At 28.3% G+C, this 17,642-nt stretch overlaps 1 pseudogene across 1 annotated transcript; it reads right to left on the minus strand.

Annotated features, from left to right (window-relative positions):
* Window positions 1-221: 221 nt before the first annotated feature.
* On the minus strand, window positions 222-4,924 carry LOC109819309 (vesicle-associated membrane protein 722-like; annotated as a pseudogene). The gene is made up of 5 exons (XR_014429806.1): window positions 4,575-4,924; window positions 3,524-3,665; window positions 3,316-3,436; window positions 1,089-1,151; window positions 222-553 (listed from the first exon to the last, which is right to left on the minus strand). The product of XR_014429806.1 is annotated as a vesicle-associated membrane protein 722-like (transcript).
* Between the last annotated feature and the right edge of the window lie 12,718 nt (window positions 4,925-17,642).

The raw sequence follows: 17,642 nt of genomic DNA on the forward strand, positions 1-17,642 counted from the left end.
TACCATCTGAAACTCTCAGTTGGAAATAAATAACCTCTCAACTTATTTAGGGTCAAATAAAATGCTGCAGGTTCAATCAATCATTAAACCAAATTTATATTCCTGCAGGTTCAATCTCCTTTCTGCAGGTTCAATAAAGGTCGACAGTGCAAAATTGGTGGCAATGAAATCGTTAAAGAATAAGATGATTGGTGACATTATGAATAAAGTAGAGATTGGACTTCAAATTGACAACCAAATTTATATTTTCAAAAGTATTTGAAAGTAGAACCAAGTGACCAACATACAACCTTTATCTATATCTATATCTATTTTACATACAAACGCATGCCATACATTAGTATCATTTCTCCAATAATCACAAGGTTGAAATAACAAGATAAAAAGCCTCGGAGAATGATGCTTATTTTCCACAGTTGAACCCACGACACACAGATAGGACTATTATGAGGATCAGTGCTATCAAAATTCCCAACACAATAAGCTTTATCTTCATGTTTTGCAGCCACATTTTTCTACGGATTCTGGTCCCGGAAGTCCTGAAATCTTGTGCCTGAAAGAAAATATTTCTTTCCTCAAAAAGGTAAAATATAAATTTGTGCAGCCACATCCATATCAAAGCTAAAATTGGAAATAGAAAAGTGAAAGCAAATGGATCTCAGGATCTGAGATTTTGTTTTGTTTTGGCAGGTGGAGAGAGAAGGTGGTGGAAAATGTAAGATATAAAAAATCGCTCCTATCAAAATAAAACTGGTCTAAGATGATGAAGACACCAAAAGTGAGGAATCTCCTTTCAATCTTTAGAAATATGCTATACTTAGTGCGTGTTTGCTTTAGCTTTTGGACGTGAAAATTCACGTTTATGAGAAGCAAAAAATTGTAGCTTCCACGTAAATTGTCTTGTAAACGTAGAGAGAGAATGAAAAATTACGTTTCTGAATCTAAACCAAACACGCTATTAACATCCACTTAAAAATGATTTAGCCACCAGAAGAAATAAATCTCCTCTCTACTCTAGCATACACAATTTTTTTCATAAGCTCCAATCCTTCAGTAATCAATGCATACATAGCATATTGCATACTAACCTGGTTATGAAGGTTCTCAGTCTTATCCACCAGAAGCTCTATCTTGTCCCCCCTGTCCAGAACCTGCATTAAATTATACAGGTAAATATAATCTGATTAAATGTCCTAATACATTAGACATTGATCCAGTTATAAGTATAAGCCTGCCAAAAGTTTGACAGCAATTTTCTTCTCTCCATAAGTATAACTACAATAGTCTGTGCCAATCTATAGCATAGATAAATTACAATAAATATTGTTAAAACATAAACGAATCCCAGAAAGTCACTCCTTTATGTCATTGAAATGGCATAAACTTGTACCGCCTCGACAAATAAATAATTGGTAGAAGTAGAACAACTATAATAGACATTGTTTAAAAATTGGTTTTGAACTCAAAAAAGGACTGGACCCAGTCTTGTTCAAAAAGCAGGGCTTGACCAAGTACAATAGACGTAGGAAACAAAATTTTGAAAACCCAGGTGCACAAGCATATGAAACTAATTTAACATGAGCATGCATTGAAACTTGCCAGCATACAAACAACCAAAAAAGTGAAGATTAAAACCCTGATTATTTAAGAAGGAAAAAATATGGAAGACTAAAAAAGTGAACATAAATAAATTAAAAAAAATCAGAATAAATGGTATCTAATATTAAAATAAAGAAGGAAAAAAAAGATGACCAACGTAGAATGTGAAACCTATTAACATGAAATGATCATGCCACTATGATCAGTGAATTAATGAACAATGCAGACAAGTGATATTTTGTTGTGATAACATATTTAGGTTTTGTTGTTGCAACAGTGATATTTTGTTTGAATTTATGCATCCCATTGTATGGTACCCAATGTATACCAGTCAGTTACCCAATGTATACCAGTCAGTTACCAGTACTATGCATATGTATCACAAGTTGTCAGTTTGTATGGATTGAACTCGCGCCCATTCAATATAATACTACCAAGACTACCTGCCACAATGAAGCAGGTTCTAAAGGAAAGCAGTCACTAGCAATCCACTTTTAGGGATAGCAGTTGAGAAAACAACTAGCAAACCCACTTTTTCCATCTAAATCCTGAACTAAGAACCTGAGCTAACCTGATCATAAGCATTTTCGAAATCCAATGCATGCTTGATTTGTATTCAAAAACCAATTTAAAAAATCAGTTTGGTTTTGGAAGCCAGATCAGTTTCAAAACCAGTTCAATTCAAAACCAGTTTGGGTATGGAAACCTGTTGAGTTAAAAAAAATACAGATCTGTTTTTTTTTTTTTTAAAAAAAAGGAGGTTCAGTTTCAAAAACCAGTTCAGTTTCGGGATTGGTTTCAAAAACCAGTTCAAGTTCAAAAAACCAGATCGGTTTCAAAAATTGTTTGGCTCAACTGGTTTTGGTTTCAAAAGCCAATTTAGAATTACAAACCGGTTTGGTTTTAAAAAACCAATTTAGCTTCAAAAACCTGGTTTGGATTTAGCAACTGGTTTGGTTGCAAAACCAGTTTATGTTTACGAACCTGTTTGGCTTCCAAAATCAGTTTGGTTTGAAAACTGGTTCAAGTGGACTGAACAGCACTTTCTTTCCTTCTAACATCAACCATTTCATTATCTATAAAAAGTGATATCTTCTTGCAATGACACGACAACACTCAGGTTTTTAAATGTTTTCTGTTAAACCTTCTTACATTGTAGCTTGGCTCAGCCTATTAAAACCATCACAGATTCTTTAAAACTTAGACAGTAGACAGCAAACATGGGAAATGGATTCAATATGAGAAAATGAATGGAGAACTTAACGATTTCTGATTTTCAAAAACTCCCCTGCCTTGGCCATCTTTTTTTCCCATACCAAGAAACCTAGCTACTTGACACTCAATCTCATTTTCTTTCTGGTTGGCACCCTAGATCCAATTCTCACCGAGCCATTTATTGCCTCAAAAAGCCAAGATTTATCAAATAGCCATAAATGGGAGAATACCTTGAATCTCTCCTGTGTTTCTGTTCTGTACAATCGGAATGCTTGAGGTAGGATTAAATTGTTAGTTTGTTTTGGTGAATTGGCTGTCATTGTGTTTATGCAATTTTAGGGTTCATTGGATTTAAATTCGCAATTTAATTGTGGAAAAATTATATTATATATATATATGAATTGTGGTTGGAGAAGTTATATTGATATCATTATATGTGATCTCTTCAGTTTCTATGATATTATCCTCTTAATTTAATGCTCCTGAGTAGTGCATCTGTACCTTTTCAATATTCTCCATCATAACACCTTTAACTTCAGAAACCTGAGCTTTCACCTTTGCAAGTTTGCTTATCTCTTCAGGATGATCGACACAATACTGCATATGTTCCTTCAACTTTGGCCTGTGCAAAGAACTTAACACATTAGATAAAATAAAAAAAATAAACCAACAAACTTAGTTAGATGTAACAAGCTTAGAACAGAAATACCCAAATTCCTTGTTAAGGCTGTTTGCAGGAGCTGTGGCAGCCTTTCCACCACCATATTTTGACACAAATTCATCTTTGACACGCTCTAGAAAAGCCATGGGCACCTGTCTTCCAATTGATTCATCTGCCACAACACAATATGCTACAAAATTCCAAAAGTCAAACAATAGAACACAACCAAACACCAAATTTTTTTAATGTTTACTTCTACAAAGCAGTATCGGTGGATAACATTAGAACTTAAAACAAAACCACTGAGAACAGAAAAATGCAGGAACATAGTTATCAATATCAGATAGCAATGATTGCAGCCTGCCACAAAAAAACTATAGCAAGACAACAGATAGCAAGATGGCTTCTATTCTAAAGATTCTAAATACAAATTAAATAATTTTGCTACAAATATATACATGCTCAAAACAAAGTGTCCAACTTTTGAGATATATTCATAATTAATATTTAATAATTAAAAGTCATAGTCTTAATCTAAATAACCAATCAATAATAACAAAGGTCAAGAAAATGAGGAATCAAAAATGTTTAAGCCTAGGGTTAAAGTAAAGTAGTAAACTAAACTTGGAATATAAAAAACAAAAGGGTGAGCATCGCCACAACAGAATAACAAAGACAGAACAAAGGCAAGACATATCCGAAAGTAAAAAACACTTGCGTGGAAACTGGACCATGCTACAGTGAACACACAGAACAGAGGAAAGGGTTGGCCAGAAGAACTATGCGAACGAGCATTGGATCAAAGGGATATATATTGTGTGGTGTCAAAACAGTGATGGAAGTACGGGATGATAACAACAGGAGAGAGTTTCGGACTAGGGTTTTCAAACTCATTACACCACCGATGAAAAAGAGTAAATAAAATCACAAAATTAAAATAATCCTCGAAAAAACAGACACAAGTATTGGCATTCTCGATTGCATTATGCAGCGATTAAAGCCACAAACATCGGCATTCCGCACTGCACAGTATCAACAAGCAAACGCAGGAATAACAGGAAGACCTAAGGTGATGAATTAGGAAAATTGAGAGAATTACTGAAGGCATTGTCGACGAGGTAGTTGAAGGTGTGAGCGTCGCAGTTGTAGGTGAACTTGTTGTTGGTGGCGGGAAGCTTCTGGAGGCACTGGAAAGCGATGGAGTTGAAGTTGCCGCTGAATTCGGTGTACTCGGCGAGGACCACCGTCCCCCGCGACACGAAGGCGTAGATGAGAGACTTCTGCCCCATGGCTTCGGTGGTTAGGGTTTTCGAGCTTCCCTTTTTCTCTCTCTCTCTCTCTCTCTCTCTATAGAAGGAAAACGGAGAGGGGTTTTGAAGCGGTGAGAGAGAGTGTGTGAAAGGGAGGTTTTAACTTTCAATTTTTCAAATGCAAGCACCATAAATGACCCATCACCTCACCCTCACCCCAATCTTCTATTATTACTTTTTTATTTTCCCAAAAGCTAACGTATTTCCTTCTGTACTCTTTTAATTACACGGATAATATGTAATGTTTACATTTCTCATTGCCACTTTATTTTCAAGATAAACATCAAATCACATCACACTTCTTAGTTCTTAATTAAAGTACAAGTTTCGAATAATTAGAGTTAATGGTTTTTCATTTTTTTTAATATCTATATCAACATATTTTATAAATAAAAAAAACATTACTTTAAAATAATTTTTTAATCTTTATATTTATTTTTTTAATCATTTTTAATTTCTATAATTTATGATAGTTTTTTTTTATAAATTTTATAATTATTTTAGTATTTATTATTATTATTATTATTATTTTATGATTAGAGATCTTTAATTTTGTAAATATAATAATATGATTAAATTTTAAATAAAATATTTTTTATATCCCATGTCATAATTACACTATTAAATTTTGAAACGAAATATTTCTTACATCCTATAAAAATTTTACACCGATGTAATTTTAAAAAATAATGAAATTGAAAGAGACTGCATTTGGACAGGAAATCTTTGCAATTCTCCTTTTCTACAACAGTGGGAAAATAGATGTTTGTATGAATCTTAATTTAAAAAAAGTTAAAAACAATTTAAGAGTGGTTGCAGCTATTTATTTAAAAATATGAGAATTTTTTTTTAGAGATATAATGATCCATTAAAAATGAAAATAAAAAATAATTACATTATTTTTTTATCTCCTTTATAATATATACAAATGAATAGATATATAGATAATATATATATATATATATATATATACATATATATATATACATATATTTATCACATTTTTATATGAATTAAATCTATTTTTATATATAAATAAATATAATGTAAAGTTATCATTCGATTGAAGTTGATTTTATTGATTATTCTAACTTATAGTGTAATTTAATATTTTATTTATTATATTTATTTATAAATTAAATCAATCTTACTATATATTAAAAGTGAAAGATTATTATGCGTTGAGATAATTTTAAGAAGTTTTTTTACTTCTTTAGTCTTTGTATTCACAGTTAAATATTTATTTCATATAAATAAATGAATATGTAAATTATATTTAAATTTTGTATAAATAAATACTTTTATACATATAAAAAATTATAATAATATATAAATTATGTTTTATATTTATGATATATAATTTATATTGTAATGTAATACTATTTTTGTTTAATGATTATTTATTTTAAAATATTAAAATTTAAATTATAAATGTTTGTGATAAATAAAAATTAAATTAGATAAAAAGTTAAAAAATTATTAAAATATCTTCCATCAATAAATAAAATACTAAAAACACTTTCACATGAAATTAAAGTTTATATTTAAAATATAGAGATCGATTCAATTTTTTTATTTATTGTATTTATAAATGAAATAATTTTAACATTTTTAAAATAAATTATAAATAATTAAAATAAATTTGTGTCAGAGTATACATTGTTTATATCTACAATAAAGTTTATATATTCAAAAGTTTATATTTATATAAATTATATATATATATACTTTATTATAGCAACTATTGATAAAATAAAAAAAAATTAACTAATCTAACAGTGTAAAAGAACTTTTTCATGTTAAGGGATATGAGATGGTCACTCATATTGACATGTCTCAAACATTGATACCAATTAAATGAAAGTAAGACTAATTGATTCATTTAAAAATGGTAAAACTAAATTGAAATCCAAAAATAAATAAAAGGATCAAATAAATGATTTAGTTAAAAATATATAAATTAAAATAGTAGTTATTATAAAATAATTATAATAAATGATTATAGAATAGTAAAATTACGAATAAGGAAAAAAATTGTATTTCTCTTTTTATAATTATTATAACAAAGATAAAAATAAAATAAAAATATTGATAACAAATAAATCATAAATAAAATGACTTAAAAGTTATAACAGATAGTCCTTGATAAGCAATCATCTCTTTCACTCTTTATCTTTTTCACTGTATTTTTCAAATAAACTATTATTTTAATCTTATATTATACTGATTAAATATTTACTATATATAATTAAAATTTATAATAAATCATAAACTTAAATATATATTTTTTCTTAAATTTAAGATAAATTTATTTTTAATCTCTTAAATTTAAAATTGATTTTTTTAGTTTATGTAATTTTAAAAAATATTATTTCAGTATAACTTATTAAAAAATACAATTTTCTTATCTTTAGACTTTTTTTAACTATTTGTATGCTATAGTTCAATTTTTTTTTATAGGCAAGATGTATTATTATCTATTTCTTTAACTAGTAAATACAAGATAACTACATGACTCTTTATAGAGAAGACTATAGTTGTGGTCGAAGGAGAGATGCTTGTGGAGGGTATTTTTCATGTTCTCATTAGCATGTCATTCTTAATATTTGTTTCACGGCTAAACGACCATTGTGTTGCACTTTTAGAAATAATATACTAAAATGGGGCTGTTTTAAAACATTTTACACCTTTGGGGTTGTTTTATAGGGTGTTGTTATGGCCCATAACGACACCCGTGACACGTGACAATTTTTGGTCTGAATATAAGTCATGAACGCTATATTAGTAGAGTCGTTGTAGCTGGTGGAGACCTTCAAGGAGTCGTTATAGACTATAGCGACTCAATTCGGCTAAAAATGAGGTCGCTATAGCCTATAACAGCACACTTATATAAATAATATAAAAAATATATTATTATAAATTTAAAAATACAAAAGATTATGTGAAGAAAAAAGGAATAAAGATAACGTAATATAAGAAAAACAAAAAATAAATTTTGTTAACAAATAATAATTAAAGTATAAAATAATAATTAAATTAAAAAACTGGGGCGCTATGACCCATAGCGGAAGTGAGGCGCTATGGCCCATAGCGGAAGTGAGGCGCTATGGGCCATAGCGCCTATGGCCCATAGCGGAAGTGAGGCGCTATGGCCCATAGCGCCTGTTTAAAACTATATTTAATATTTTATAAATATAAAGTATGAAAAATAACTTATAAAAAAATGTCTGATAAAAAAGAAAAAAAGAATGGAAATTTTAAAAAATATAAATTTAAAAAATTAACTAATATAATGTGAAATAAATTAAAAAACGAAAAAAAAAAATTAAAAAACGGGGGCGCTATGGCCCATAGCGGAAGTTTGGCGCTATGGCCCATAGCGCCTGTGTAAAAGTATATTTAATATTTTATAAATATAAAATATGATAAATAATTTTTACAACAATGTCTGATAAAAAAGCAAAAGAGAATTGAAATTTTTAAAAAATTAAATTTTAAAAATGAGGTAATATATTGTGAAATAAAATTAAAAATGAAAAAAATATATATATATATATAAAACGGGGGCGCTATGGCCCATTGTGCCTGTGAGGCGCGATGGCCAATTCACCATCTGCTGGATGCCACGTGTCAGTTTCACCGCAGGCGTGACCAATGACACGCTGACACGTGGCACTAAGGGTAAAAAATTAATTTTTTACAGTTATAAAATGGAGATGGTCCCCCCCTCCCCCACTTTCAGTTTCGTTTTCTCCTCCTCTTCGGGTAAGTTTCATTTCACTTATTTATTTTTTAATTTTTATAAATTTATTTTATTAAATTTGTTTTATTTATTTGACGTTTTGGTTAATAATAATTTATACTTTTTAATTAGGTAATTATTATTTGGATTGCTGGTGCTCGTGAGTTTATTCGTTTGAGGTAAATTTTATTTTGAGGTTTTTTTTTTAATATTTAAAAGTTGCTATAAGGTATTTAAACTTGAATATTTTATCTACTTAATAATTGTTATTTAAATTTTAATTCTTTATTTTGTTTATGTTTAATCATATTTGTTTTAAGTAGGTTTTAACTGATAATTTATTTATTTATTGTGATTATAATAGGTTTATTTGAATTAATAAATATATTTTATATTAAAATTATTTATTTGGATTCTGTGTTATTTATGCAATATTAATTACGTGTTAAATTATTTTATTTATCTGTTATGTTATTTAATTTTTAAATTTTAATTATTTTTAAATTAATTTATTTATTTGTTATGTTAGTTATTTTTATTAAAAAAAGTAAAAAAAAATACATGTAAATTAATATTATAAATATTCCGAGTTAATTGCAAATTAATTTGTAGTGAAAAAATATTGTTTATAAAGTAAATAATTTGAAAAAAAAAATACAATTATTCGTAAAATAATTTTATAAAGTCAGCCATTTAATTTTATTTATTAATCATATTTATTTTATAACTGATAATTCAATTAATTTTTTCTCATTATAATTGGTTTATTTGAATTATGAAATTAATTTTATTAAATTTGTCTGGAAAATTTAATTAAATATAAAATTTAATTTAAGTTATTTATAACTGTTATAATTGTTATTTAAAATTATTTATTTTGATTCTGTGCAATTTTTTCTGATTATAATTAGTTAATTTGAATTAATAAATTTAATTTATATATAAATTATTTATTTGGATTCTGTGTTATTTATTTGGATTCTGATTATATTTAGTTATTTATTTATCTGTTTGTAGTGAAAAAAATAATTTATTTATCTGTTTATAGATTGCATCATCATCATCTTCTAGGGGTATGCGTGTCACATGTGGACCCGTCGACGATGATTTATTATCGTTGCAAAATATACATGTGTCACAGCATGTTTGAAACAGAGAAGAAGACAGGAGACTAATAGCACGATGTGCTGCTCCGACGCGCACTGAATTGCAGGAGTTCCAGAACAAATAATTCCGTTACTGGATCAAGCTGATTTCGGATGGATAGCGCGTCTGAATAATATTAAAGTTAGTCCTGGTTTGCTAACGGCTTTGGTAGAGCGATGGAGACCAGAGACACATACATTTCACATGTCATTCAGAGAGTGCACAATCAAATGCATCACAACACGGTTTGAATGTCCAAAATAACCTGTGAAACTGACGGTAACCACGATCACAACGATTATCAACGAAAAACTCATCATGACACAAATCATAAAACGATCCTGGCGCAATTTCCTTCATGTATTTAAGCCACCGGGGTAAAAAAGCATAAGATTCTTCCCAATCACCAAATATTTTAACAATTGCTTTTTGTTTAGCCATCCAAGCCTTCCTATAAGATATCTTAAACCCAGTTTGAGATGTTATTCTCTCTTGGATAAGGCTAATCTTGATTGCTGGATCTTGGTTAACCATTCCTACATATTAAATATTCAAAATCAGTGATATAAATTATTATTAATATAATATTATAAGTTGCAGTTGCAGAACTTACCTTGTATAAATGATGCAATTAGCTCAGAATCTAACTTATTATGATCTTGTGACAAAGACATGTTCAAACATGTATGACGTCCACCCCATTGAGTCACTTTCCACTTGTCAGATTTCTTTGACTCAATAGCTCTCATGTACCATCCACATCCATCATGCGCATTTGGACATCTAACAACCCACTTTGTCGTTTTCGATTCAACCACATAAAAACTCTGATGCATTCTCATTGCATTTTGCTTTACTGCATTTTTTACTGCATCTTTATTCTCAAACTCCAATCCAACATATAAATCTTCGCCAATAGACCAATTATTAGCCACATCCATGCCTGAGATTTCTTCTTCATCTGGATGACTCCAATTGATATTAGTGTAGTGAGGTAAATTACCCCAAAATTGACTTCCACCTAATTTAATCATAGTAAATATTTTAAATTCAATAATGTAAATTTAAACAAAATTTTTGAAAAGAATAACACAAATTATTGACTAATTTAATTTTCAAATGTTACCTTCAGTAGATGGATACATTGAAATTGCTTCAACCATTGGACTTTGAACAATAGCATCTGACTCCACGTCACTATCAGATGCTTCACAATTATCGATTTCATCTTCATTTGATTCATCAATGCTTTCATATGACAATGAAACATGATAGTCTTCATCATCTTCGTCATCTTCATCTTCGTCTCTTGTCATCAACGATGATCGTTCAATTGACAAATTTTCTAACGAAATTGTTGAAGATTCTAAGTTACCTATTTCAGCATGTAATTCCATTATTGGCATCACATTCTGACTCATAAAACCTTCTATCATGCATTGTACATCATCATCGTCACTCAATTCCAATGAAGAATATATGTTTTCATCATGCTGTGAAACAACAAATCTGTAAGTTACAGGTAATATAACTTGATTTGACTTAAGATGAAATTTGTTGTGAATCCTTCTCTTTAATATATCCAAAGTTAAACCTCGCTTAATATACATCCTTTTTTTGGTCCCTCAAATGTTACACCTTCTGAACTTTCATACATCCTTCCAATGTAAATATAAGCTATAATTTGATCTATAATATCTGTAGAAAAATTTAAATATTAGTACAAATACATACAACTTATTTAAACTACAAAAAATTTCAATCATAAATAAGAATTTAAAACTCAACTTAACAGGAGCAAAGAACCAACCAGACTGATTTAGTGGATAAATAACAAATACAGTATCAAAAACAACAAATGAAGTAGAGATATCGATGTGATTTAGCAGAACGGAGAGGGGGTATATATACTGCAAGAGTCTACATCACCTATAGCGACATCTACATAAATTATTTAATAAAAATTTAAAAAAATTGAAGTCGTTATGGGCCATAACTCCAGTTAAAAAATATATATGTATTATTTTATAAATATAAAATTTGTTCAGAAATTTATAAAAAAAATAATGGATAAAAGGGAAAAAAGGATTGAAATAAGAAAAAATTGTAAATTTTAAAAAATAAGTAATATAATATAAAAAATAATTTAAAAACAAAAAAAAAATAAAAATTGGGGCGCTATGGCCCATAGCTCCACTCGGGCGCTATGGCCCATAGCGCCAGTTTAAAAAATATATCTAATATTTTTTAAATATAATATTTGTTTAGAAATTTATAAAAAAATTAACGGATAAAAGGGGAAAAAAGAATTGAAATAAGAAAAATTGTAAATTTTAAAAAATAATTAATATAATGTAAAAAATAATTTAAAAACGAAAAAATAAAAATAAAAATTGGGGTGCTATGGCCCATAGCTCCACTCCGGCGCTATGGTCCATAGTGCCAATTTTTAAAATATATCTAATATTTTTTAAATATAGTATTTTTTTAGAAATTTATAAAAAAAATAACGGATAAAAGGGTAAAAAAAGATTGAAATAAGAAAAAAATGTAAATTTAAAAATATAAGTAATATAATGTAAAAAATAATTTAAAAACGAAAAAAATAAAATAAAAATTGGGGCTCTATGGCCCATAGCTCCACTCCGACGCTATGGCCCATAGCGCCAGTTTTAAAAAAATACATATTATTTATTTTAAAATTACATTTTTATAAAACTTAATTTTCTTTTTATAATTATATAATAAATAGTTCAGTTTATTATGTTTATTTTACATTATTATTATTTTCGTTTTTTTTTTATTTTTTTCTTTACTTAGTGTCGCTATGGACTACATAATTTTTTTAAGCCCGTCAGCAGTGGTGGGCCAGCCTATAGCGACACTAATCCAGCCCAACCAAGCAAAAAAAAAAAAACCACGTGTCATGGGTGTCGCTATGGCCCATAGCGACACCCAATAAAACAGCCCCAAAGGTGTAAAATGTTTCAAAACAGCCCCATTTTGGTATATTGTTTCTAAAAGTGCACTACAATGGTCGTTTAGCCCTGTTTCACGTGATATTTATTTTGTATGGCTTTTATTCAGAAAGTCTTGATAAATTTTGCTGATTTAATCTTGTTGGAGTTGATTTAATCTTGTCAACTTAGGCCCAATTGTTATGATTTTTTACATCACTTTGATATCTGCATAATTGGTGCATCCTTTTCCTCTGCAGGTGTTAACATGTGGATTTCCTCCATTGGAGGATAGAGATAAGTCACTTAAACTACTTGCAGGCATGACTTTTTTGGTGGTGATACTTTTACCAAAGAGGAAATGGTATCCTTGTCATTCTCTTCTTCATACTCTGTTGGCACAAGTTTATTATTATTATTATAATACCTATGTTTGTTTGGTATCATACTTGGATTATTTTTCCTATACCTTTGCAATAGATCAGATTGGTAGAGATGGAGAAAAGGGCAGTGAATGATAAGTTTGTTATATTTTCTGATATTTGGCTAGACAAAGAAGAGGTAATTTGCAATGTTGATTTATTTATGTTCTTTCCTTCCTTTCCTCTATCACCTTGTTATTATTATGTAGCTTGATTTAATCTGGGAGCTGTTTCTTCGTAGAGAAGGTTTTAAGAAAGTTAGAGACTGTTCTGGATGGTTTTTAAAGTCTATATATCTATATATATATCAAGGCTAACAAAATAACCCCTAAAATAAAGGATATATTCTGAAAATGATTAAAACAAATCAATTAGATTATTTCTATTCTCTTTACCCCTCAAGTTGGAGCATGAAGGTTTCGAATGCCTAACTTATCAAGTAAGGAATTAAAAGAAGCACGTCCTAAAGTTTTAGTGAAAATGTCTGCGAGTTGTATACGAGTGGAAATACGAAGGTTGAATATGGCCACTAATAACCTCATCATGAAGAATATGACAGTCTACTTCAATGTGTTTAGTACGTTCGTGAAACACAGGATTTTTAGCAATATGAAGAGCAGTCTGACTATTACAGTAGAGTTGGATAGGCATAGAATGATTGATACCAAGGCTCGATAGAACATTTTTCATCCACTTAAATTCATTGGTTGTACTGGTCATGGAACGATACTTAGCTTCAGCTGATGAACGAGACACAGTTTGGTGCCTCTTTGTCTTCCAAGAGATAGGAGAATGACCCAAAAATATAATTCATCCAGTGAGGGAATGTCGAGTAAGAAGGAAAGCAGCCCAACATCACACCACCCATACAGCCGCATATCACATTTTATATCCAAGAATATTTCTTGTCCTAGATTGTCTTTAAGGAACTGCACCACATGTAAAGCAACAACCCAATGATTTGAGTGTGGTTGATGCATGAATTGAGATGAAATATGAACGTTGTATGTAAGCTCTGGTTGTGTAAAACAAAAATAAATAAGTCGTCCAACTAGCCTGGAATATTTTTCTAGATCATTAAGAACATCCCTTGTGGCTAAACCAAGATTATGATTTTGTTCCAATGGAGTTTCCACAGGTTTGGCTCCAAGCAAACCAGCTTCACTAATAATATCTAAAGTATATTTTCGTTGACAAAGAAAAATTTTAACATACGATCTGGCCACTTCTACTCCCAAGAAATATTTTAATGTGCCCAAATCTTTCATATGAAAACAACTACTCAAGTAATTCTTAAAATGTTGAACAGAAGTAGAATTATTTCCACAAATAATCAAGTCATCAACATAAACAAGAACCACAAATTGAATACCTCGATCATTTAAGAATTATTTTTAAATTGAAGCATTTTTAAAGATTATTTTAATTTCTTTTCTAATTATTTTTTATCATATTTATTCACAAATTAATTTTAATATTTTTAAAATAAATTATAAATAATTATAAATAATCTTGTGTCGTAATTTATTTATATCTTAAAAGATTATATGTTTAAAATCATTTACTTATACATTCAAATATGCATATGTACCTTTTCAATATTCTTCATCATGACACTTTTAATTTCAGAAACTGAGCTTTCACCTTTCCAAGTTTGCTTATCTCTTCAGGATGATCAGACAACACTGCATATGTTCCTTCAACTTTGGCCTCTGCAAAAAACTCAAAACATTAGATAAAAAAAAAATATAAACCCAAATTCCTTTCCACTACTATATTTTGACACAAATTCATCTTTGACACGCTCTATAACCTGTCTTCCAATCGATTCATCTGTGACAACACAATATGCTACGAAATTCCAAAAGTCAGACATCATAACACTACCAAGCGCAAATTTTTTTAATGTTCACCTCTATAAAACGATATCAGTGGATAAAATTAGAACTTAAAACCAAACCACCAAAAACAGAAAATGCAGGAACATAGTTATCAATCTCAGATAGCAATGCATTGCAGCCAGCCACAAAAAAACTGTAGCAAGATGGCAAAAAAACATAGTTAGGGTTTATGCCTTCATTATATTTTTTTAAATTAGTTTGCTAATTGACCCATTAACATCATGCAATCCATTTTTTATAGCATTTACTATCAATTATAACAATTCATCAGAATTCTCTTTGGTCTAAGCTTCATAGTTTTCTTTCTCTTTTCCTTTTCTTTTATTATTTCCTTGTGAATCTCCTATTTGAATTACTAAAACAATATATGTTGAAAATTAGTTATATAAATAATTATGGATAAGAGACAAAATCAATAAAATTATATTATTATTTTTAGAAGCACATCAATCATACAAGATCGAATATATCTTGGCTATCCAAATGGATCAAATACCTCAACCATTATAAAAAAAATATGTAAAAATAAAAATATAGGAACATAAGATAATTTTTTATATAAAAAAAATTAGCATATTCGATATTGAGAAAATATTTAGATATATAATTTTTTTTATATAAACGGAAGTATTTAAATATAGAGAATATATATGTTGGATCGAGCGCTTACCACTAGGCCAAAAGATATAGCTTACCACTAGGCCAAAAGCTATAGCTGATAGTCAGGGCGCAACTCTTTTTACTTTAAGAGCGCAGTAGCCCAAGCGCCATGATTCGACAGTGACTTGGCCCACCTAGCCTCCGCCACGGGACAATTGATGCAACCCGCAACAATATATAATATGATAATTTTTTAACGATATTTATAAATATAAATTATTCTAACAAATATTTTAATAATATTTCCTTTTTTTTAAATAAGCTAATGAAGGCATAAACTCTAAATCCTAAAAAATTAGATACTGTAATGTCTTATGTTAATTTTATTTTTTAAAATATAAAAAAATCATAATTTCACAATATAAAAATAAAAAGAAAAATTCATAGTAAAAAAATAAAATAATTGTTGAATCATAAAAGGAGGAGGGATAAGAGTAACAAATTCAAGGGAATGAGAGATATCGCAGTTTTTATGCTGAGAGGGTTCTTCTCCCAACTAAGATTCATTTTCATCTCATTCTACTCACAAAAACCCTAACTTAAATTCATCTTATATATATATATATATATATATATATATATATATATATATATTGTAAAGATCATGATATCAATTTCATCTTTCACCTTTTCCTTTTCTTGACATGTGTTATAAAAAAAATTATCACTTAAAAGTTAAATTTTTAAGCATTTTTTTGTATTATATAAAGGAACAAATTCAACTAAATAGAATAAAATAGAGCAAGTCAATTAAAGAGAACGAACAGAAAAATAGAGAAGTCAATGACACTATCATTTACATATCGGAGTTTCACAAAATAGGATAATAGAATGAGAACAATACTACAACATTATATATGAGCAATGAACAATAGTACAGTACTATTAGTAGAGAAAAAATGGGGAAGACAGAAGCATAGAAAAAAATAATAAAAAACTCACTTTAAAATTATTGAAGTACTTGAAAAGTCACTTCAAACAATCCTTCAAAATCTGATGGGTTTTGATGGGATTGTTTTATGAATTTGGTATTTATAGATAGCACTATAAAGTCCTTCAAAATCCTTCTCACACAACAATCCTTTAAAACCCTTATATTTTTTAATATCAATGAATTGTTTTTAAGTTGTAAAAAATCTCAAATGAATGCCAATAGATTTTAATGGACACTTTAAAAAATCTTGAAAATCCAGATTGAATACTACTGGATTATTTTTAAGTGACATAAAATCCTTGAATATCAATGAACTTTTTTACTCAAAAAAATCTTTTAAAATACTAAACCAATACACCCTCTAAGTATTAGTGTTTTAGTATAACTGAAGTTATGAATACGAAGAATTTAATTTGCATTGATTTTGTAAATAAAAAAAAAAACACTAAGAGAATTTAAGCAGCGATGTTTTTAGTATAACTGCAATGATCAATGCAGAGGTTATAAAAACAAAGAGAAGTTATTTTGCATTAATTTTGCAATAAGAAAACTATTTTTTTTTTAAATGTTTTGATTTTTGATTTCCATCAATTGAATTCATGAAATAATAGATTTCATTATTTTGCATTAATTATGCACATAATACTAAAAAAATAAAGATAATTTATTCTATATTAATTCTACAATAAAAAATTAGGTTTTAAAGAAACTATCATGATTTTTTATTTTCATCAATTAAATTCATAAAATAATAGATTTCAGGAATTAAAAAAATTAATATATTTTTTAATATATATATATATATATATATCATTAATTAATTATTTTTATAAGTATTGCATGTACAATTTTGGCAAAATTTTTCTAAAATTCTTAGAACAATTGTTAATTTTGTATATTTAGTTAAAGAAATACATAAATTTTATCTTCAATTTAATTTTAAAAAATCAATAATTTTTTATTCTTATAATTTATTGATTTATAAAGTTTATAAATTACTCACTTTTCAATTGGTGACTATTCAGTTTATGAAATAGTATGACTTACATATAATTATTAATAATCAATGAAAATACAACAGGCACAATATAATAA

This window comes from Cajanus cajan, chromosome 1, assembly GCF_000230855.2.
Source record: "Cajanus cajan strain Asha chromosome 1, NIPB_CcT2T_4, whole genome shotgun sequence".
NCBI lineage: Eukaryota > Viridiplantae > Streptophyta > Magnoliopsida > Fabales > Fabaceae > Cajanus > Cajanus cajan.